Source organism: Alligator mississippiensis, chromosome 1 (genome assembly GCF_030867095.1).
Source record: "Alligator mississippiensis isolate rAllMis1 chromosome 1, rAllMis1, whole genome shotgun sequence".
Taxonomy (NCBI): Eukaryota; Metazoa; Chordata; order Crocodylia; family Alligatoridae; genus Alligator; species Alligator mississippiensis.
In genome coordinates, this window is record NC_081824.1 from 300,063,309 (window position 1) to 300,085,717 (window position 22,409).

The 22,409-nt window shown below is 49.0% G+C and overlaps 1 long non-coding RNA gene across 1 annotated transcript in view; it reads right to left on the reverse strand.

Moving 5' to 3' along the window:
• Positions 1-21,653, reverse strand: part of LOC109283102 (uncharacterized) — a 36,562-nt gene extending 14,909 nt beyond the window's left edge. The window contains exons 1-2 of the long non-coding RNA XR_009459096.1: positions 19,955-21,653; positions 19,218-19,398 (exon numbers count right to left, since the gene is read on the reverse strand). This is a non-coding gene — a long non-coding RNA (uncharacterized LOC109283102). The remainder of the gene's footprint in view (positions 1-19,217; positions 19,399-19,954) is intronic.
• Positions 21,654-22,409: the final 756 nt, after the last annotated feature.

The following is a 22,409-nucleotide window of genomic DNA, read 5'->3' on the forward strand; positions in this document are numbered from 1 at the left end:
GTGTGCTGCTGAACCCAAAGGAGAGGGATAGTGATTGGTAAAAACTGATTATGAGGATGTTTTAACTGAAAGCAGTGACAAGCAGGAAAGAGCTAAGAGCCCTCTGAACCACATGAGTCCACCACTGATAACATGAGTGATGGATGCTCTGGAGGGGGTGAAACTTAACTAGAGATGATAGTAGGTGAAGGACACAGAGAGTATCTGGGTAAAGCTTGGGTGGAACATGGGGCGATGAGGGAGGTGCTGAGGAGATGAGAAGTGTTTGGGGTTGCATTTTTAAAGACACTGCCAAGGGAAGATGAGGAAACAGGCATCACATGAGAGCTTGTACTTAGGTAGTTTAATAACTGCCTTGGAGTACAAACAATGCTAAATCACTTCAATCGTCACATTTAAAAAGTGCCCTACAAGTAAAAAATGAAGCAATGAAGCTTCTGGTACAATAGTGCCTAGAAGCTCCAGCTAAGATGAAGGTCACATTATGCTAGTTACTAGCCTAAAGAGTATATACAATTCAAATAGACAAGGTAGACAAAGTATGGGAGAAAAAAAGTACTGACACCCCACTTCTGTCAATGAGGCCTAGATTTCATAGATTTCATAGACATTAGGCTGGAAGGGACCTCATAAGATCATTGGGTCCAGCCCCTGCCCAAGGGGCAGGAAGTCAGCTAGGGTCAAAGGATTCCAGCAAGATAAGTGCCAAAATAAGATGTCTTGCCCAAGGTCATGCAAGGCATTTATGCTGGTGCGAAGAATTGAACCTGCAGTTTCAAAGTTATGTGCCTTACCTATAAGGCCAACCTTCTTGCCATCAGAAGGTAGGAAACAGAATTTTGCAACTAAAACCCAAATGAGAGGCATGCAAATATCCACAGTTTCTATCCTGTACATAAGATTACTTTTTCCCCTACCAGTAAAGAAAAGAACAGACACCAGAGTGAAGGGGTATAATTTAGGAAGAAATCCTCTAGCAAATAATTCATTTCCATTCAGCAGGTTGATGCCTCTGAGGCCCCAACACCACCAAAAAAGAAAGAAACCTGCCAAATTTATCTTAAAAATGTCTGTACAGAGGAGACTTTGGTTTAGGGGGGAAAAAAGTCCATCCATAAAAATAAATAAATAAATAAAATCAACAGTACTGAAAGACACAATACACTCAGTGGGAACCCTATTTAATTCCCCTTAGTCAGACCATCCTCCCACGAAAATCAGTGGGAGATTTCCCAAGACAGGAGTGTGTAAGGACATACAGACATAGTGACTGTATCTCTATCAAAGGATACTAATGCAAGTTGTTATGATGGAGCTGCTGTATCTATAAGATTCTGGAGCTTTATAACTTGGGCAAAACTGCTCCAGCTGTAACCCTGCTTTATTAAGGGGGGTTAATCTAGCTTGGCTCACTACAGGCTCATTCCATGACTGCACACCAGCTGCTGTACACTCTAGAGCAGCAGTTCCCCTTCCCCTTTTATAGCAGCTAAAATGTACATTTGTTCATACCTTAAGAAGTGCTGGGGAATAGGGCCTTTCCATGGTCAATGGCACAGCTGCACTGACAGAGCAATGCAGTGTCATTTGCATCACTATGGCTCCCTCCAGTGGTGAAAAATTAAACCTCTTGTGCAGGAACAGCACACACCAACTGCTGAAACTTCCTTAGTCTGACGAAGGGTTTTTGAACCCGAAAGCTTGCTTAATAACTATTCTCCAACCATTTCGGTTGGTCTAATAAAAGATATCAAATTCACCCAAGGAACCTTGTCTACCTCTTGTGCAATATTTTTGGTGGTTTAGGTTGTAGCCATGTTGGTCTAAGGATATGGGCAGACAAGGTTCTTTGGGTAAATCCGATATCTTTTATTTGAGTTGGCTTAATAAAAGATATTGGATTTACCCAAAGAACATTGTATGCTTTTGGTAGAGCATTAAGGGCCATTTGCAGACTAACAGGAATAACCCTTTGGGCATGTCTGCATGGGGACAATTGGACAAGCGACAATAAATCAGCTAGAGCAGTGATGAATGTTCCTGTTATGAAATAAGGGCTGTTACTGGGAATCCCTGAGATAGAGGGGATTGGAGAAAATGTAGATAGTGAAGGAACTTATGTGGAAAATAGAAGAATGCAAGTTGCCCCTGACATGTGCAGTAAACTTGGTTCTATGTGATCCCTTAATGCAGCTTAATTTTTTCGTATATCTGCAATCATGGGCTTTCCACAAGAATTTCTAGGGACAAACATGGCTTCCTGACTCAGTGGGACGGCAAGGTAAGCTGTCTGTAAGGTTATACTTTCCAAGTGGAGTCAAATGCCCTCAGACTGTGGCCACAGACAAATGTGAATTGGGTTAATTTCAGAAGTGGAGGGGGATCTGCTGCTCTGAGTTGACAACAGCTGTTACACTCTATATGTGTATGACCCTGTAGTTACAAAGGGGGCTAAACGGCCTCCACTCCACTCCTGGATGAAACAGAATTAAATCAGAGCAAGTCTGCAGCAACAAGTGTTGCAAGGCCTCACTGAATTCCTGGTTTTATACATAAGGACCTATCTAATTCACAGAGGCTGCCTCTGCATTTCCTGGTCCTGATGCAGCATTAGGTGCCATTTTTGTGGCAGAGCGTGGTGCCCCCATGCCTCTGATTGGCTGAGGGGTCCCACAAGTCCTGTCCCTTGCTGGAGATTTATGGATGGCCAATCTTTTTTTTGGCCATTTGTCAATCTCAGGGGGGAGTGGGGTATTTCTTAATAACAAAGGGTCTCCATTTGGACTGTAGCAATTGAATCTTTAAGTGCATATCTGCAGCCATGCTGTGCACTTGTGTTCAGAACAATTGTTCTCTGCCTAATGGAGCTTCACAGAAGCTTGCAGGTGCACCCTCCAAATCATCCTTTCGGCATCCCTACAGGTTATTGGTTATCATCAGAAAACTGAAGATGACAAGTCAGACAAGCCTTCTAGTTACTGCTTCAAATACATGTTGATGTGAGCTGTCCCAGTGACTCATGGCTGATTCATTAGGGCTAAGTACAGTCAGTCAGAAAGTCTGAGGCTGAATTGATTCAATCTTCCCAGGTTAGTTTAAACTGCATAGATTTAATTTAAGTGAACAGACATTCATTTTGATTCTGGAAATGCAACCATATGCTTGCAGTGGCCTAGGCCAGAAGCCAGAGGGTGCTAGAGCACACCTCCCTGCTTTGATGGAGCAGACAGCTTGGGCCAAGTCTAGCTTGACCAGCTTGCGAGGAGCAGGCTTTGTGGCAGAGGTGCAAAGTATTCTGGGATGCTGGGGGACTGTGAATTAACTTGGAGGGGATCTGGGATAGAAGTTTAATAAACCATTTTAACCTAAATAAGTTAAGTCTGATACTACATCCATCCAGTTTTATCTTAAACTGGTTTTGGCCATTTTGCAAGTGGTTTATGTGTACTGAATTTCTGTTGTGGTACAGATCTGAACCAGTTTCTGATCACTTATACCAGTTTGTGTGTAACTTCCATCCCTAGACTAGAAGTCTGCTACCTTTGATCCAGTCACTGAGATAACATCTCAAAATGTTTCACATACGATCTGATTTGTGACTTGGTGTGGAAACCATCTCCTCCCCACCCTGGGAGGCTGAAGTGGAGGGTGAAGCCAGCAGTGGGATTGCTAAAGTGCCTTGGCAGAAAAATCCCAAACACGAGTCCAATGTCAAAGCACCAGCAATATCTGTTCTTCATGCTGCAGTAGTTTTCTGTACATGTACTGAGTCTCTCTCCCTCTCCCTTTCTCACACACAAATCAACTGCAAATACAAGTGCCTTCAGGCAAGATACAAATGCACTTTATTTGATATGCCAATGATTACAAAGAACTTACTTGTTTTCTTTCCCAGGCACACTGATTTCCCAAGCAGCAGTCTTCACTGGAATGTCATAGGAATTTTCCCTTGCTTTTTTACTAGACAAGAAACGATTTTTAAGGTCACAACTGCAGAAATGCCTATTAGCAGAGTTCAGTGATAGGATTAGTGACAGGTGTAGTGATGCAGGCTAGTTAAGAGCTGATATTGCCTTGCAGTTACTGTAGACTAGCTGTCACGCTCATGCAGCTCATGCAGCTGTCACAAGACACAGTAGGTTTTGTGGGCCTAGCCATCAGCACTTGTGTTGTCTGGCTGAAGGACAAAAGAAAATCTTTCTGGTCCCTCTGTATTTCCCCTTGATTTACCAGCCACAGTTGGTCAGTCTATCCCAGATTATTTTGCTGTCAGGGCAGGGGTCGGACTCGATGACCTACTGAGTTCCCTTCTGACCCTAACATCTAATAATATCTATGTTGGAATGCACCCCTTATCTCTCAGCAGAGCTGAGAGGAGCCTGCCAAGGAGTTCGTTAGGGGTCCCTGCTTCTGAAGTCAGTTCTATTCCAGCCCCAGCCTAGATTAGAATGGCCCAGGGCCTCCTCTCAAGCCTATCACCTGTCTGCAGTCCCCATTCAACAGTGGTAAACTGGTAGAGTCCAGTATTGCTCTAATCATGCCCCACCCTACCTCAACCTGTCCACTATAACTATACCTGGACTTCATTGGAACTAGCAGTATCAGCTGTGGGCCACAGGGGACCTTTTGCACATGAGCCCAAGTATCTGAGAAAATCTTGACTGTTTTCTCATCTTTAGACTATAATGCTCATAAAGCTGAGACAGACTCAAGCCACAAACTTCAGATCTGGGTTTTGAACAACTGGGAGTCCAGAAGGTTTGCTCATTCAGTATAAATATGAGGAACATAGGAAGGCAGGGCTAGAAGGGACTTCACAAAGTCATCTAGTCCAGCCCTGCCCCCTAGTCAAGGCAGGATTATCCCTGGCATCCTAACCTAGTATTTGTCTTTCATAGAGTTTGATCATAGATTCAAGCTTGGACTTGGTCAATACTTAAAAACATTCAGATTTAAAGATTTGCTTGAGACTTCTCCCTCTCATAAATATAAGTGGATTATCTCCCCCACAAATGAAGTTATATCTACATGGCACACTTACCATGGCCGGCTTCTCTAAATAGCTCTATTTGCTTGAGGCTGGAGGCAGGCTAACTAGCCCTCTTGCTGAGCAGTGCTAACTAGCCCTCTTGCTGAGCAGTGCTAATTAGCCTAGTGCAAAAGCCTCTGCACTGCTTCCAGTGTTTGAGTACACTGCTGCTGAGTGTTGTATTAGTCTTAGTCACTGTGAATTTTTAATATTTTTTTCTCTTTCTTTCCAAAAACAGAAACCATGGTCTTATAAAGAAATTCAGACACTCCAAGGGAAACTCCTATGTAGAAGAAAGACGTAAATGTAGAAGGAATAAAAGAAAGATTTTAAATTGAGCACTCAGGGAATGGCCAGACAGGAAGACTCATGGGAGGTGATGTCTATTTGAAAGCTTTTAGGCAGCAAGGAAGAGGTAATTCAGCTCTCACATTTCTCCTCCTCTTCCTCTTTGACATTTACATTGACTGCCTTCCCTCTCCCACTTGCATCATGGCTCAGATTTTGAAAAGTGCTCTGAACATTGAGTCCTGAGGCATTGGGATCAGAGTGGGGGCTGTTCAGTGCTAAGCACTTGGACAATCAGGTTCCAAAATGAGAGCTGAGTTTCTTTGAAAATTAGACCTCATGCCCCTCTTTATGGGTGATCACATTGTACAGGTGTAGTTTGCTCACCATGCAGTCTGCAAGGGGAATGTGGGATTCCCACAGACTTACTCAAAACTCCTTGGACATAACTGGTAGTGTTCTGAAATAGCATAAATTATTTTAGTGTGACCTAAATGTGGCAGTGAAGAGCCCTCCTGAACAAGAGATGAGTCTGATCTCCTCCAGGATTAGCTAAACCTTAATAGTGCTGACAGGACATTTGGCTCCAACTGGTTTATGGAGGGAAAGCCAGGCCTGTGTTGCAGTAATCCCTGGGAAGATGTCCTGGATGGATGTGGAGCACGTTGTGATTTTAGCCGTAGATTACCCAGCACTTCTGATACGCTGTGTACACACTGGAAAAATTGCCTGCACTACAGTTTGTGGAGATAATGAAAAAAAAAAATCTTACCATGTGAGCTCTACAATCCTGTGTTTGGAGCAGCCTTGTTAGAGGTCTCATAATAACAGTCACAGAAGACAGCAGTTTTTTCAGGGCAATTTCTCTTCTCTTTCACATAAAGAAATTGACTACATCCCATTTCAAAGACAGTAATTGTGTTTACACACACTGGTCTCTTTCTGAAGTCCCTAGGCTCTGAGAATCATGCTGAGAAAATGACACCCCAGATCACTGCATTGTGCTTATTTCCTTGGAGGAGTACCCGGGGGGCAGCGGGGGGAGGATGCTAACCTTTCATGCTTCAGACAACTACACTGTGTGTTCTCTTTGCTGCTTGTGTATTCATTCAAACAAGCTATATCTTTGCTGCCCTGAATGAACCATAGCACTCTGTGTCCGAACCTGAGCCACACTGTAGATATAGGATTTTTCACCAGCTAAAGGTGTGATCAGCAGCAGATCCAGAGAGGGTGCAGTGGCATGGTCATACCCTCCTTTTGGACCATACCACAGGAGCAGCAGCCAGGTATTTAGTCCCCAAAGCAAGTAAGAAATCCACCTCCCACTTTCCCTCTGTGCTCCCCTCTGTCACCTCCCCTTCTATTATCCCCATTCCACCTGCTGCCGCTTTTGGCTCTGTCTGACCTAGGGGTGGGAGGAACTCCAGAGCTGCTCCTGCCTTATTAAATCTTATCCCATGAGCCACCAGGGACCTCAGCTGATAGCTGCTACATGGAGCCATCTCCATGGGTGTGTACATGGCATGCTTCATGGATACCTACCCCTTCTGCCAACAGAGGGAGACCTTGGTGCATGCTTACCTTCAGTGCAACAAGCTACAGCTTCTTCACTGCCTGCTCAGGAACCTCCTGCTGAGGTTGTAGCTGCACTCCTCCCCTCCCTCTTTTTTTTTATGTGCTCTCTGTCTGTGGCCCCACCGAGTCCTGGGACCTCCTTGTCAACCTTCCGGTGCTAGCCAAGCTGGCCATCTATCTGACCAGGAAGGAGGATCTGACTGGGGGAAACCCTGGTGACTGTGGGGCTGTTTTCTGGTTTCTCATCCACTCATGTCTCCCAGCAGAGTTTCACTGGGTGGGGTCCTTGGATTTGTTCGAGGGCCAGTGGGCACTGGCTGACATGTTTTGCTCAGCGTACTCCCTTGGAGCACTCGTTACTAACCTGTGACTACTCCTCCCATCCTTGGTTTTTCTCTTTAGTTGTCCCAAGAATTCTGTCATTACACATTTAGTGCCACTGTTCCAGAAAGAGAGAGGAGCTTATGGTTTCTTTGTGGGCCTTGGCCACAGGCTGTGGCTGAGTGGGGTGCCAGCTTCAGAAGGGGGCAGCAGTGACAGAAGATGGTTTTCCTCTTCCTGCACCTGTTCCCTGCTGCCACCCTCTGCACGTGTCCCCTGCTGGCTTGGAGCAGGCATGGGAAGAATAAACTCACCTGCTGACATTACTGCCCCAATCTGACACATAGGGAGAGCCTTGCAGCTGCTCCTGTGCTGCTTCAGCTGGGGCTGCTGGGAGTGGTTGAGTCGGGGCCAGGCTCAGCTGGGGAAGGGGCAGCAGAGGCAGGAATGAGCAGGTTCTTCCTCCCTGCCTGACCCCCCACAAGTGCTCCCCACCAGCCCAGAAGCAGGCTCAGGGAAGGGGAACCTGCCCACTGCCACTCCCTGAACCTGCTCATGGGCTGGCGGGGAACACCCAGGGGCTAGGGACAGACATTACACATAAAACTATTTAAGTAATCAGAAACTGGTTTAAACCTGTAACATAACAGATGCTCAGTGCACATAAACCAGTTTGAAAATGGCTAATACTGGTTTGAGATAAACCAAGTTGAATGTAGTATCAGACTTAACTGATTTGGGTCAAACCTGTTAATGCAATGTCTGTCCCACACCCATTCTTGGTTTAAGTTAAACCAGAGCCCCCCAGCAAACCAGATGCTTTGCAAGACTGTCTGCTGGAGCAGAGCAGGGTTGGCCCCACCCCTCTCCTTCCCAGCCAGAGCACTATCACTGTTCTGGCTGGATGAGGGACTGCAGCAGCTGCCAGGCTTCCCCCTCTCCCCGACTCCCCTCCCCACTGGCTGCTCAAGCAGGGATCCCCCCTCCCACTTCTCCCATGGCAGGGACCCCAATGCAGGGACCCAGCATCTGGCCATGCCCCCCCTTCCCTAGTTGCCAGTTAATGCTGAAAGGTGTCTGTGTTGGTCTCCAATTTAACTGGAACAAAGGCAGATAGCTAGTGGCTTGTGAATGCAAATGCACCCTGTAGATAAGAAGAGCTTGAAACTAATGAGACAGATGTTTTATTTTGTAGGGCTTGATGGGCTATTAAATTTTGTTCTGACAAACAACCTGCTGGGTTGTTCTCTCCACGGGCCCCGCTTACCCCGGCTGCGCTGGGGGTCAGCGGGGGGCTCCGCGGCTGCTGGAGGGTTTCTGGGGGGCTTCGGGGGAGCGGGGGCGCAGCGAGCTTTCACCCGCGCGTCTCTCGCCGCTCCCGCGTCTAACTGGGCTTATTCCCGGTCGGCGGGCCCTTTTAAACTGAGTGGAGCCGGGCCGGGTCAAGCCCCGCCCAGGCCCCTACTTCGCCCAGTCCCCCAGGGAGCCACGCGACCGGAGCCGCGCGAACAGGCTGCACAAACAGGCGCGCTTCTCTGCCGGCGCGTGAGTTAGCGCGGAGTTCGCGCGGGAGGGCGTGCGGGAGGGCGCCAGACCCTGCCTGCACACCCCCCAGGGTAGACAGTCCCAGCTGTAGCCAGCCTACCGGAGGCATGACACGGATGGGCACGCGCCGCACCCCGAGGGTCCCCTCGGGCTCCACGGCCCCCCCCTCTGGCACCTCAGAGACAGCCACCCAGACAGAGCCCCTGGTTCCGGGCTCCACGCAGACGGAGCCCCTGGCTCTCGGCTGCGGGGGCTGCCTGTCCCTTTTTCAGGCTCTGGGGCCTGGGAGCATGGCGACCTCCCGTTGCTGGGTCTGCTCCCTTTTGGGGTCTCTGGCACGCCATCTGGAGGAGCTCCAGGCCACAGTCCACAGACTGCGTGCCATCAGGGACTGCGAGCAGGAGATAGACTCCTACTGCCAGGCCCTTCTCCCCCGGGAGGCAGAGGGTAGATCGCAGTCTCCCTCCAGGCCAGAGGAGGACTCTGGGACCTCCTGCTGTGTCCAGCCAGGGGCATGGACCAAGGTGGTCAAGGGCCCTAAGGCCCGCCGCACCAAGGCCCCACCCCCGCCACAACTGAGCAACAGGTACGCACCTCTTGCTGCCCCAGCAGAGCCTGCTGAGTTGCCGGCCCCCACAGGCAACATGGGCCCAACTGCAACTCCCGCCCCTGCTCTCCCCAAGACAAAACGTAAGGTGTTTGTTGTGGGAGACTCCCTCCTGAGGGGGACGGAGGGGCCAATCTGCCACCCTGACCCCTTAGCCCGGCAAGTCTGCTGCTTCCCAGGGGCCAGCATCCGGGACATTGCAGAGAGGATCCCCAAGCTCCTCAAACCCACAGACCGCTATCCCATGCTCCTTATTCATGTGGGCACCAATGACATGGCTCGGAGCACTCCCAGCCAGGTCATGAGGCGCTACAGGGATTTGGGAGCGGGGCTTAAGGGTCTGGGGGCACAGGTGGTGTTCTCGTCAATCCTCCCAGTCTCAGGCTACGGGCTGAGAAGGGACAGGAGGATCTATGTGGTCAACCAAAGACTGCGGCGCTGGTGTCGTCAGGAAGGCTTTGGCTTTCATGACCACAGCCCGCTCTTTGGCGAGAGAGGCAGCGAGCTGCTGGGAAGAGATGGTCTCCACCTCTCTCCCCTAGGGAGGAGGCTCTTCTCAGCCAGACTGGCTGACCTGCTCCACCGGGCTTTAAACTAAGCCCACTGGGGGACGGGGGGACGACCACCACTGCTGGCCCGCTGAGCAATCCTTGCAAAGCCAGCGGATCATGGCACTCAAGGGAGCCCACCCCAGCCCCAGCCCTGGTAAAATCTGTGGGCAAGGAAGGAGCCCCCCAGGGGGCGCTTGCCTGCCTGTACACAAATGCCAGGAGCTTGGGGAATAAGCAGGAGGAGCTCATCCTCCTGCTCAGTGCAAACAATTACGATGTCATAGGGATCACGGAGACCTGGTGGGACTCCACCCATGACTGGACCACGGGGATAGATGGCTATACCCTGTACAGGAGGGATCGTGTAGAGAAAAGGGGCGGGGGTGTAGCTCTCTATGTTAAGGAAAGCTACGCGTCCCTGCAAGCCGATATTGGCGACCAGGGTGGACAGCTGGAGACCCTCTGGGTTAAAATCCGTGGGGAACGTGGCACAGGGGACACAATGGTGGGAGTCTATTACAGACCTCCCACCCAAAGTCCTGAGCTAGACCAGGAGTTTGCCCAGGAACTGGCTGAGGCAGCTTGCTCCAGGACCATGGTTGTCATGGGTGACTCCAATTACCCAGACATCTCGTGGGAGGATCGCTCAGCAAAATCTGAGCGGTCGCAGAGCTTCCTCTCGTGCGTGGATGACCTCTACCTGACTCAAGAAGTCTATGGGCCAACGAGAGGCAAAGCGCTGCTCGACCTGGTGCTGGCTACTGGGGAGGACCTAGTCGGCGACCTAGTGATCGATGGGAAGCTGGGTGACAGCGACCACGAGCTGATCACCTTCACCATCCGCCGAAAAGCTGGCAAGTCGGTCAGCAACACGCAAGTCCTTGACTTCAGGAAAGCCGACTTTGACAAGCTCAGGAGGCTTGTCAGTGAGGCCCTAAGGGACTGTGACCGCAGGGAGAGGGGAGTTCAAGAAGAGTGGTTGCTCCTCAAGGGAGCGATCCTCAATGCACAAACTAAGTCTATTCCATCTCGGAGGAAAGGCAGCAAGAGGGCACAGCAGCCCCCCTGGCTCTCCAGGGACCTAGCAGACCTCCTGAGGCTAAAAAGAAAGGCCTACAAAGGATGGAGGATGGGAGTCACCTCCAAGGAGGATTATTCTGCACTGGTCTGGTCCTGTAGGGAGCAGACCAGGAAAGCCAAGGCTGCAACTGAACTCCAGCTAGCTTTGAGCATCAAGGACAATAAAAAGTCCTTTTTCAGATATGTGGGGAGCCAGAGGAAAAGCAGGGGCAACGTTGGACCCCTGCTGAACCAGATGGGGCAACTGACAACTGACGCCCAGGAAAAAGCCAACCTATTAAATAGGTACTTTGCGTCGGTCTTTCATCAGCCCCATGGGACGCCTGTGCCTGCTACAGGGCCGGGAAGTCCGGGTGAGGGTGATCCCCTGCCCTCCATTAATGCTGACTTTGTGAAGGAACATCTTGAGAAGCTGGATACCTTCAAGTCAGCCGGCCCTGACAATCTTCACCCCAGGGTACTCAAGGAGCTGGCGAGCATCATAGCCCAGCCTCTAGCGCGGATCTTTGAAAACTCTTGGCGCTCTGGTGTAGTGCCCGAAGACTGGAAGAAGGCCAACGTGGTGCCTATCTTCAAGAAAGGGAGGAAAGTGGATCCGGCTAACTATAGGCCCATCAGCCTGACTTCTATCCCGGGGAAGATCTTAGAAAAGTTTATTAAGGAGGCCATCCTTAATGGACTGGCCGACGCCAACATCTTAAGGGATAGCCAGCACGGGTTTGTTGCGGGTAGGTCTTGCTTGACCAATCTCATTTCCTTCTACGACCAGGTGACCTATCACCTGGACAAGGGAGATGAGATTGATGTCATATATCTTGACTTCAAAAAAGCCTTCGATCTGGTGTCCCATGATCGTCTCTTGGAGAAACTGGCCAATTGTCGCCTTGGGTCCCCCACGATCCACTGGCTGGAAAACTGGCTCTGGGGTCGGACCCAGAGGGTAGTAATTGATGGAAGTCACTCATCGTGGTGTCCTGTGACCAGTGGGGTCCCCCAGGGCTCTGTCCTTGGACCCATACTGTTCAACATCTTCATTAACGATGTGGACACTGGAGTCAGAAGCGGACTGGCCAAGTTCGCCGATGACACCAAACTTTGGGGCAAAGCATCCACGCCAGAAGACAGGCGGGTGATCCAGGCTGACCTGGACAGGCTCAGCAAGTGGGCGGATGAGAATCTGATGGTGTTCAACGCCGATAAATGCAAGGTTCTCCACCTTGGGAAGAAAAACCCGCAGCATCCTTATAGGCTCGGCAGTGCTATGTTGGTTAGCACTATGGAAGAAAGAGACTTGGGGGTCATCATTGACCACAAGATGAACATGACCCTGCAATGCGATGCTGCGGCTAGTAAAGCGACCAAAACGCTGGCTTGCATCCATAGATGCTTCTCAAGAAAATCCCGGGACGTCATTCTCCCCCTGTACTCGGCCTTAGTGAGGCCGCAGCTGGAGTACTGCGTCCAGTTTTGGGCTCCACAATTCAAAAAGGATGTGGAGAAGCTTGAGAGAGTCCAGAGAAGAGCCACGTGCATGATCAGGGGTCAGGGAAGCAGACCCTACGATGACAGGCTGAGAGCCCTGGGGCACTTTAGCCTGGAAAAGCGCAGGCTCAGGGGTGATCTGATGGCCACCTACAAGTTTATCAGGGGTGATCACCAGTATCTAGGGGAACGTTTGGTCACCAGAGCGCCCCAAGGGATGACGAGGACGAATGGTCACAAACTACTACAAGATCGTTTCAGGCTGGACATAAGGAAAAATTTCTTTACTGTCCGAGCCCCCAAGGTCTGGAACAGCCTGCCGCCGGAGGTTGTTCAAGCGCCTTCATTGAACACCTTCAAGATGAAACTGGATGCTTATCTTGCTGGGATCCTATGACCCCAGCTGACGTCCTGCCCTTTGGGCAGGGGGCTGGACTCGATGATCTTCCGAGGTCCCTTCCAGCCCTAATGTCTATGAAATCTATGAAATCTATGGGTGCATTCTGTCAGTCTTCAAGAGGGGACAGAGAAAGGTGTTAGAAATGACCTTGTTTGCAGACAATCTGAAGAAGCAGGGAGACAGAGGTTGAAAAGTTTAGTATCGACAGATGCAGGGCCTGGCACTCCTGCCCCTTGAGCAGCCAGTGGGGAAAAGCCTGGGACTGCAGGACAGGGTGGGGGTTAAAACTCTGCCCTAATCAGAGCATTCTGCCAGGGCCTGGCCACACCCCCCTCAGCTCAGCACTATGGAAGGAAAGGGAGGGCTCACTCTAGCACCCCATGGCTTCTAGCCTGAGCCACTGCAGGCATGTGCCTGCATTTATGGAATGAAAAGGGAATGTCTATCCACCCCCAAATTGGTTCAAGATTTGTAGGTTAGACTGACCTGCAAAGATTGAATCAATTCAGGCTCAGGCTTTTTGAATGTCTGTCCCTAGCCAGGGGGACAAGACAGGGAGGAAGAACCCATTCAGTCCTGTCACTGTCTGGCCCCTGTGCAGCCCTGCTGGAGCAGCTCTAGAGCTCCTCTTCCCTCTGGGTCCACTAGGACAGTGGCAGTGTGACATGGTAGAAGGGAGAATGGGAAGGGAGGGGATGTGTCACTGAACACAGATGGGAAAGAAGAAGGTGCTGAGAGGGGGAGGGCTGGGAGGATTCTTACCTGATTTGGGGATTTTAAAAAGTCCCTAGCTGCTGCTACTGCAGCAGTGATCCTTCCCCAATGAAGAGGAAGATGGGGGGAGGGGCGGGAGGTAAGGCAGAAGCAAGGGTACAACCACCCCTGCTGTGTGACTGCTGCTCCCATACTGCCCTTTTCAAAATCCCAATTCCGCCCATGAGTCTGGCACATTTTGAATTGCATTACATTGGGAATCTTTCTGATCTTCCCCAAAAGCAGAGGTTAGTAGGACATTCTAACCTTTTGTGGTGTTCCTGAGTTCTGTGCAACGGAAAAAATGCTCTAGCATTTTTCTGTAGTAAAAAAAGTAAAGAAAAATATGAGCTGCTATTTTCCTAGGGAGGCCTTGAATCTACTGAGGGATGTCTCAAATTTAAGAAGGTTGAGAGCCACTGTCATAGCTTCTCCTCACTCTGCCTTTCAGCCACTACCTTTCTTGAGATGAGATGTCCCAAGCATTGTCAGGACACTGTGGGCTCTGTGAAGGTTTGTATGCAAACGATAATACACCATGCTAAAGGAAAACTGGGAGATCACTGGGCATCTTTACATGTGCTCTTGGGGTAGGTGCTTTAATTATTGCAGGTCTCAGAGCTGCTCTAATTAAAGTGCCCACAGCGTCTCATGTATTCAGAGACCTGCATTTCAAAATGGCTGTGGGGGCGCTTTAATGAAAACTTGTTATATGAGCTTTAGGTAAAGTGCCCCTAATGCCATTTTGAAGTGCGGAGACACTGATACATGAGACATGGGAAGCTGCTGGACCATGGTGATAGCCGCAGTCCAGCAGATTTGATTAATCGAGTCTGCTCTGACACCATGGCATTACAGTGTGTCAGAGCAGCCTCCCTGCTTGTGTGTAGGCACCCTATAACTCAGCCAAAACCAGGAGGATTTCACTGGACACCTGAAAAGCTTGTCCGATTACTGTAACCCATTCCTGCCTAATGAAATCTCTGTATCTGCATGAAGCCACGTTGATTTCAGACTTCAAGACTGAGTTGAGGCTTTAAATGTGTCCCAAAATACGGGGCAAATATTTTATACCACTAATAATTCCCATTCTCTTCTCATTCAAAAATGGCAAGAAGGTTTTCTTTCCTCCCTGTCAGACTTCCCAAAAAATGTTTAAACATTTTTAAAAATCACTCCAGTTCAGAATAGACATAGCAAACTACAGACTCTGACAGAGTTGTAAAGCCTCTGAAGAAAAAGAGAGGAGAAAGCATTTTACAATGGAAATGCTGGGGCAATATGATCCTTAAGCTTTGCTATGTACTAGATACTCAGTCAAACGAGGTACACCATTTTAAACCAGCTAAGAATCAGTATGCCTATAATTAATATGAAGCTCTTCCATGGATTATCATGTGTGGAATGTGATGATCTTTCTACTGATTTATTCCTATGTGTTGTGCCCCAGACCCAGCCCAGTACTTGAGTCGCTGCCTTGTGTACTGTTTATTACTCAGTGAACACTGGAGAGACACAGAGCCAGACTTGCAGCTTTGCTCTAGCTGTTTTCCCTCCTTTGGTGATGCAAAGCAGTCGTAAACCCAGAATGTAAAACAACCAGTGTGAACTGCTGAGTCTGGGTCTTTGTGTTTGCAATGGGTTCCTACGTTGGCATATACAGAGCCAGTCTCAGCATTTTGCAAACCAGCCTAGGGAACTAAAGATTTTGTGTGTGTGCCTACTTCAGCTTCATTTTACTTTTAAGTGAGGATTACATTCAGTGAGCTGATGTCTCACTTGGCATAATTCTGTTGTCTTGCGAGACAGACAGATACCTACTACTACTATCTCTACTGGTGTGTGTGTGTGTAAGTAAGCATTGCTGCTAACCCTCCCTTGACTGATGATGCCCATCATACCACTGTACAGAAAGCCAGATCAAGGGATTCCTTTTACATAAGAATGTATGGGACCAGAGACCTTCAGTCTATCCAGGAGTACTGCTGTGTAGCGGTAGGCCAGGTGATCTGATCAGAGTGATCTCTCCTGGCCTTATCAGTGAACAATATTCTCTTTGTCAAACATACAGCCTGTAGGTCAGAACTGACCTGCGCAGCTGGGTCATCTGGCCAACGGGGCTTCTCGCTGGCTGGACCATCTACCTCAATGGACCAGATTCAGTCCATGGGGTTTGTTGCTGCGGCTGCTGGAGACCCTGTGGCAGCGGTGTTAATCCCTGTAGCTGCTGTTTCAGCAGAGCTCCAGAACTCAGGGAGCTAACACCACACACCTTCCCCCCTGCCCTGCCTTTATCTGCCACCAAAAGTTGGGGGTTTTAGTGTTCCCTGATGACTAAAATCAGTGGCAGGTAAAAAAGTGGGGTGAATATCAGCAGGAGAATTAACTTCCTGGGTTCCAAATCCATGCTGAAACAGTCTCCCTAGCAGCTGTAGGGGTTAATACCACTTATCATAGGTCATCTAGCTCATAGGAAGCCCTGTTTGTGGTCTGGGTTCAGCTGGCAGAGCCGAATGCATTTGACACTACTGCACAAATCAAAGATGCAGCAACCTGAAAGCTGAGATATTTTTCTCTATTATGTTTCTAGTTCCTCTAAATCAGTGGCCACAAACTTTTACAAGTCATGGGCTGGAAAAACTCAGCGCTAGTCCAACGCCAGGGCTGGGCAGCTGGAAGCTGCATGCACACCACTGCTACTTCTCTCCCAGCATGGATGCAGCTGGAAAGTGTCTATCTCTAGCTCACTTGTGACTGACTGGAAGTTGTGCCCATACCACAGCCAGGGATGGGGAGAAGCAGCAGTAGCACAGGCACAGCTTCTAGAAGCCTCATTCTTGTCCTTGGGTGTGGATGTAAGCAAAACCCTCCAGCTCCACAGACCAGATGCAGTGGCTCTGTGGGCCAGTTCTGGCCTGCAGGCCTTACGTTGCTGACCCCTGCTCTAAACAATTGGACACCTGAGGTTGCACGTTTTGCAGGGTCCTGTAATTGGGGGGACAGGTATTCAAAAAAATGGAGCCTGAATTGATTCAATCTTTGCAGGCTAATCTAACCTGCCTAGGTTTAACCAATTTGTAATTGCACAGACATTCCTTCTGGACTGAGGAAATGCAGGCACATTCCTGCATTTGCTCAGGCCAGGCGCTGGGGGGCGCTAGAGAGCACCCTCAGCTTCAGGGAAGCTGTGCTGGGGAGATGTAGCCAGCCCAGGGAGTAGCCTTGCCTGAACTGGTTAAAGAGGGGTTTAAAATTCCTCCCTCCCTGTCCCTGTGTTACTACCTCGCTGCTGTAGCAGTGGGGCTGGGTGTGACCAGACGTGGGCCGGCATGGCCCCCAAGGCAGAGGGGGCAGGGAGAGGGGTTATTGTCCCCTCTACTCCCACTGCCCCTGGGGGACTGCAGCGGGGTCTGCCCACCCTGACCACCGCTGCTTGCTCCCTGCTTGGGGCAAGTGACAGAATAACCCTCCTCCCTGTCCCCCCCCCTAAGGGGATCTGCCGGCTGGCCTCTGGTCATGCCCCTGTCCTGCCCTGCCACTGTAGTGGTGAGGGGGCAGGGCTTTTAATGGGGGCAGCAGGCCCTCTCATGGTACCGGGGAGCACAGTGTGGAGCCCTGCTATGGGGTGGGCAGAGCTGCAGTGGACTGCATTCAGCAGCACCAGAATTCAGAGGGGGCCAGAGCCCTCCCACCCCCCAGCACTGCTGTCACCACCGCAATCTGCAGCAACTTTCCACACTCTGCAGTGCAGCCCCCTGCTGGGAAGGGACTCCCCCACCCACACTGCACCCATCATGGTCGCTCCCCCCCCACTACTTCAGCAGCTGGGCAGAGGTGGGGCCAGAGGCCAGCCAGCATAGCCCGTTAGATGGCAGGCAGGGAGCAGTGTTATTCCTCCTTCTGCCCCTGGGGGATCACAGCAAAGTCTGCATGCCCTGACTACCACCACCACCACTGCTCACTCTATGCCTGGGGCAAGCAGCGGAATAACCCTGCTCGCTGCCCCCTGCCTAAGGGGCTGTGGTAGCTGGCCTCTGGCCCTGCCCACACTTGGCTGCTGGAGTGGCGTGGGGGGAGTGATCATGATGGGGGCGGCAGCAGGGAGTGAGTGGCAGTGGTGGCAGTTGGGGCAAGCAGACCCAGCTGTGGTCCCCTGGAGGCAGTGGGGGTAGAGGGGGAAATACCCTCCCTTCCTGCCCCCTCTGCTTCAGGGGCCAAGCCAGCAGGTGTCTGGCCATGCCTGGCCCCACTGCTGCATCAGCAAAGGGGGAGCACCCAGCATACCTGGCTTGGGTCCCTATTGGTGGGACAGGGAGGGGAGAATTAAACCCCTCTCTGGCCAGTTCAGCCAAGGCTACAGCTGGGGCTGGCTATGCCCCTGCCACTGGAGCTCCCTGCTCCTTTCTGGGGATAGCGTCTGGCCAGGCCCCCACCCCTGCTTGTCCCTGCCCCAGCAGAGGGGTGGAGCTAGGCCTGCTCGGCTACAGCAGAGGGCCCAGACCAGAGAGCATGCTGGGATGCTGGGGGACTCTGGTTTAACTCAAACCAGGAAGGGGTCTGGGACAGACATTGCATAAACTGGTTTGAGCTCAATCAGTAAAGTCTGATACTACATTCAACCGGGTTTATCTCAAACTGGTTTCGGCCATTTGGAAACTGTTTTATGTGCACTAAATGTCTGTTCTGTTACAGCTTTTAGCCAGTTTCTGATCACTTAAACAGGTTTATATGTAATGTCTTTCCCTAGCCACAAAGAACAAGCTAATTTCAATACAGATCTAAGTGTGTATGCAGTTTGTATTGTAGATGCATTAAATGATCTATTTAATTATATTTAATATTACATTGCATATAAATAATACCGATACACAGAGTGCAACATATAAATATTTGCGTGCGTGTCTATTGTATGTACTCTGTAGTAGAAATAGAGTGCTGAGCATAACCCTACTAACACCCTTCCACCACTGCCTCTCCTAATGCCTCTTCTCACCACCCCTGTTCTTTGCAAACACATCTCAAAGGTTGCTTTATTTCCAAAGCATTTCTGACTTGCAGATCCACTGTTTGATCAGCTAATTCCAACTCATCCTAAACCTGTCATTCATTGCCAGTTCACTTTGGATTAAAGACTTTTTTTTGCATAAATTTTGTTAGTCTAATAAAACATATCTCTACTACGAGTCCTGATCACTTGGGATTAAGTAGTTTATCGGCCTTTCTTGGGTGGCTCAGCTAATCTCACTGCTGCATGCATACCTAGCCTATGCTTAGCATTTTGCATTCCCTTCCCCCCTCAAGCTCTGCATAGACAACCTGAGGCAAACTCAGCAGTGCCTAAACAATTCATTAGAGAATTGCCACACCGCTCCAGTGCTCAGCTGCTGCACAAACTGATTTCTATGATGCGGTCTCTTACGTCTTGCGGCCTCCTTGTTCTAGCTACCCTCCTCCAAAGCTTCCCTTCAAGCCCTTAAGTGGTCTCCCAATCATTGCAGACTCATTGCCTCTCCCATTACATCTACTACTTTTCATTACTTCTCCTCTCCACATATCCCAAAAGAAGCTCTTTCCCCGTCTTACCTCTTGAGCAGTGCACACTTCTCCCACCTACCGCAGGTAACCCCTTCTGCCTGGCAACACTTCTCTATTGCCTCTGCCTTTGCCATGTCCATTGCAGCCTCCTCATTATACCTTCTTCACTCCTCCAGCTCTGTCAGAATAGGCCTTGATCTTATCTCTGTCTTCATAGCTTGCATTCTCCCTAGGAACATAGGCACAGATTTTGTTTCTTGCGGGAGCAAACAGTGACTGTTCAGGAATCATGTGTGATCTGTCAGTACCAGAGGAAATCACAGCAGGTTTGGGTTTTTTAAATAAAGGAACCAGTTCTTGAAAAGGATTCTCTGTGCCTGAAGGTATAGGCCCTAACGCCAAACTGAGTTTAGGTAAGGATTCACGTTATTCATGATGGAAATGGAAATTTTATCTAAACTGATAGGCCTGTTAAGTTCCTCCAACATTTGCTATAAAAGAAAAAATTAAAATGTTCCCTGGCTTGAAAGTTAAAGTTTTCTTGGCAAGCAGGGAGAGGTGGGGGGCTGTAAAGCAAAGTCAGGGATTAAAATGTGTTCTTGTAAATGAAAGCCTGAGTGCAAGCCTCTGGAGCTGTGGGTAATAGCTCCGACAGCATGGAAGGCAGGTTCATCAGAAAGATTACTGGACAGGAGACTGAGGAGACTTCTCACAGTGCCTCTGTCTTGGCAAGTTACCTCCCGTCTCTTTATCCCCACCACTAAAATGGGGATAATAATACTCACCTCCTCTGTGGAGTGCTTTTTGATCTACAGAAGAAGAAAGCTAGGTACCATTACTCAGCAGCTGTAAAATTCCAGCCCTGTTGTTGTTTCTACTTCCTCACTCTCGATATCTCTCTCTGTCTTGTAATGCGGTAGGCTGAGGTGTAGAGAGCACCTCATTCATTACGTAAATCCACCGATGAAAACACTGAATGCATTATGCTGCTGAAATTTGCTGAGTTTGTTTGAACAAAGGACAGAGATTAGCACCACATAAATTCACCATTGATTCTAAAACAATGATATTATATACCCCAAACACTGATGGGATTTATCCAGTGCGCAGACATGGGCTCTGAGGTGGAAAAAAGGGATTGCTAGTCATTTTTTAAGCCTCTCTGGCTGCACTGAGACAGACTGTTGACATTATATAAATTCTTTAGATAAAATACATTTCTGTTTTCGTATGAGGAGAGCTCATATTTAGCTCTGCCAACATACAGCTGAATTGTAAAACTATTTGAAAATAGACATAAGCTGTACAATATAAATAACCCCAGAGCTTTAAAATAAGGAGGAAGGTGATAAAGCAGTGGAAATCCATCCTATTATAAAGGCCAGCCATCAAGATGAAGAATGACTGACTAAAGCAATTTTGCGGCATTTTCTCTAAAAACGAGTGGTGTGGTGAAGTAGTCAGAGGTAGAAAGCAACAAAATTTCACCACCGTCATTGTACCCATTCTGTGATCTCATCCCTCATTTAAACATGCAGTAGCTTGCTAACCAGTCTTCAGTCCTACAGGGAAGGAATAAAATCAGCTGTAAATAAAGGTTTACTACAAGTGACCCCTTTTGTATGGTACACAGGTTGGCAGTGCACCAACCAAAATGATGGGGGTGGAGGGGGGGCGGGAAAGAGAGAAAAGACAATGTATAGCCATTTCTTTCTTTAAAATTAGCATCCTATCAGATTTATATGCCACTGTAAGTCTTAGAAGAAAAAGAAAACAAACTTTGATGTCCCAGAGTCTTTAGTAATCTCTGTCACTATGTAGAAAGCCTAGGAACTTTCCTGCTCTTATTTGCAGTTCTTCCAGGCTACCAGGGTTTGGCAGTGTTAGAAAGAAAGCTCAGTCTGAGGGGCAGGAGTCTCTGCTCACTCAGCACTGCCCCACGGAGTTAGTCAGGTAATGGGAGTGGTAAGCTGCCAGGATGCTGGTAGATGTCCCCCTGATTGCCCACCGGAAAGTTTGGCGATCACAGGGAGAAATGAGGTTCATGAATCTGCAGAGTTCTGGAAATATCTTTTAAAAAAGAAAAGCAAGAAGGTCACAATTTAAAAACAAAATAAAAAAACCCTCCCCAAACAATATGATCTTTAAGCGAAAAACAAAATAAAAAAATCCTGTGCTTCCAGTAGGGCTTCAAAATCTGCATGTAGGCATGTAAGTGGACTGGTTTTCCAAGGTGCTGAGCACCCAGTAGCTTTCACTGACTTCTCCTCTACGATGAGCCACCCACAAAAAGGGGCTTTCAGGTGTTGCTTGCAGTGCCAGTTGTTAGTCGAGTGAAAGTGAGCACAGCACTCTCTCTGTCCTGTGACTGTATTCATCTATAGCACACCCACCCTCCTTGTTCTCCTACATGCATTGTGCACATTATAATAATCTGCCCATATCATTTGTCATCCACGGGGTAAGTGCTTTGCAAGATGGTAATGGAATTCAAAATTAAGAAGGAATGGTTACCTTTATTGCCTTTGTTGGGATTTCAGAAGGAGGGGATGTGTACTGCTGTAGATATTAACACTGTCAGTTCTTTAGCTCTCATTTCAGTGGCTGCTCCAGCATGCCTGATTGGAGTGCGGGCAGGCAGGGTCGATGCGCCGTAGTGGAAAGCCTCATTGACTTTCAGTCTAGGAAAGAGAAGAACCATCCCTGGATGCGAACAATGATTCTGCACAAATGGGATTGAAGATCGCAGAGTGACGTTCACCTCTCCGAGCCAGGACAGTGTTGGGGAAATGAAGCAGAACATTTCTATCCCTTTAGGGAAAGAATATGTGCAGCACAAACCCTTCCAGATGGCTTTTAAGTACTTGAGGTCTCGTTTGACAGGAATAGTGGCATGATTAGCTTCTGCAGCTATATCTGTTCCTTGTATGCATCACAAAATGAAGCCTTCACACAGGGCAGTATTTAATGCTAAGCGGGTGCATAGGCCCCATTGACTTCAGTGGGGCCTAAGTAAAGGCTAAGTAAAGCTAATTCTACTTATTGGGTTGTGAGGCCTCTCCCAGCATCCTGCTCTATTGGAAGATAGTTGGAAGGAAAACTGGAATCAATAAATTCCAGTATACTGTATCTGCAGTCCTTCATAATCTGCTATTAACTTATTTTGCAATCACAGCTGGCCTGAAACCTTCTTTTACCTCATAAAATACATTTCTTTAAAACACTGTCATTTGCACATCT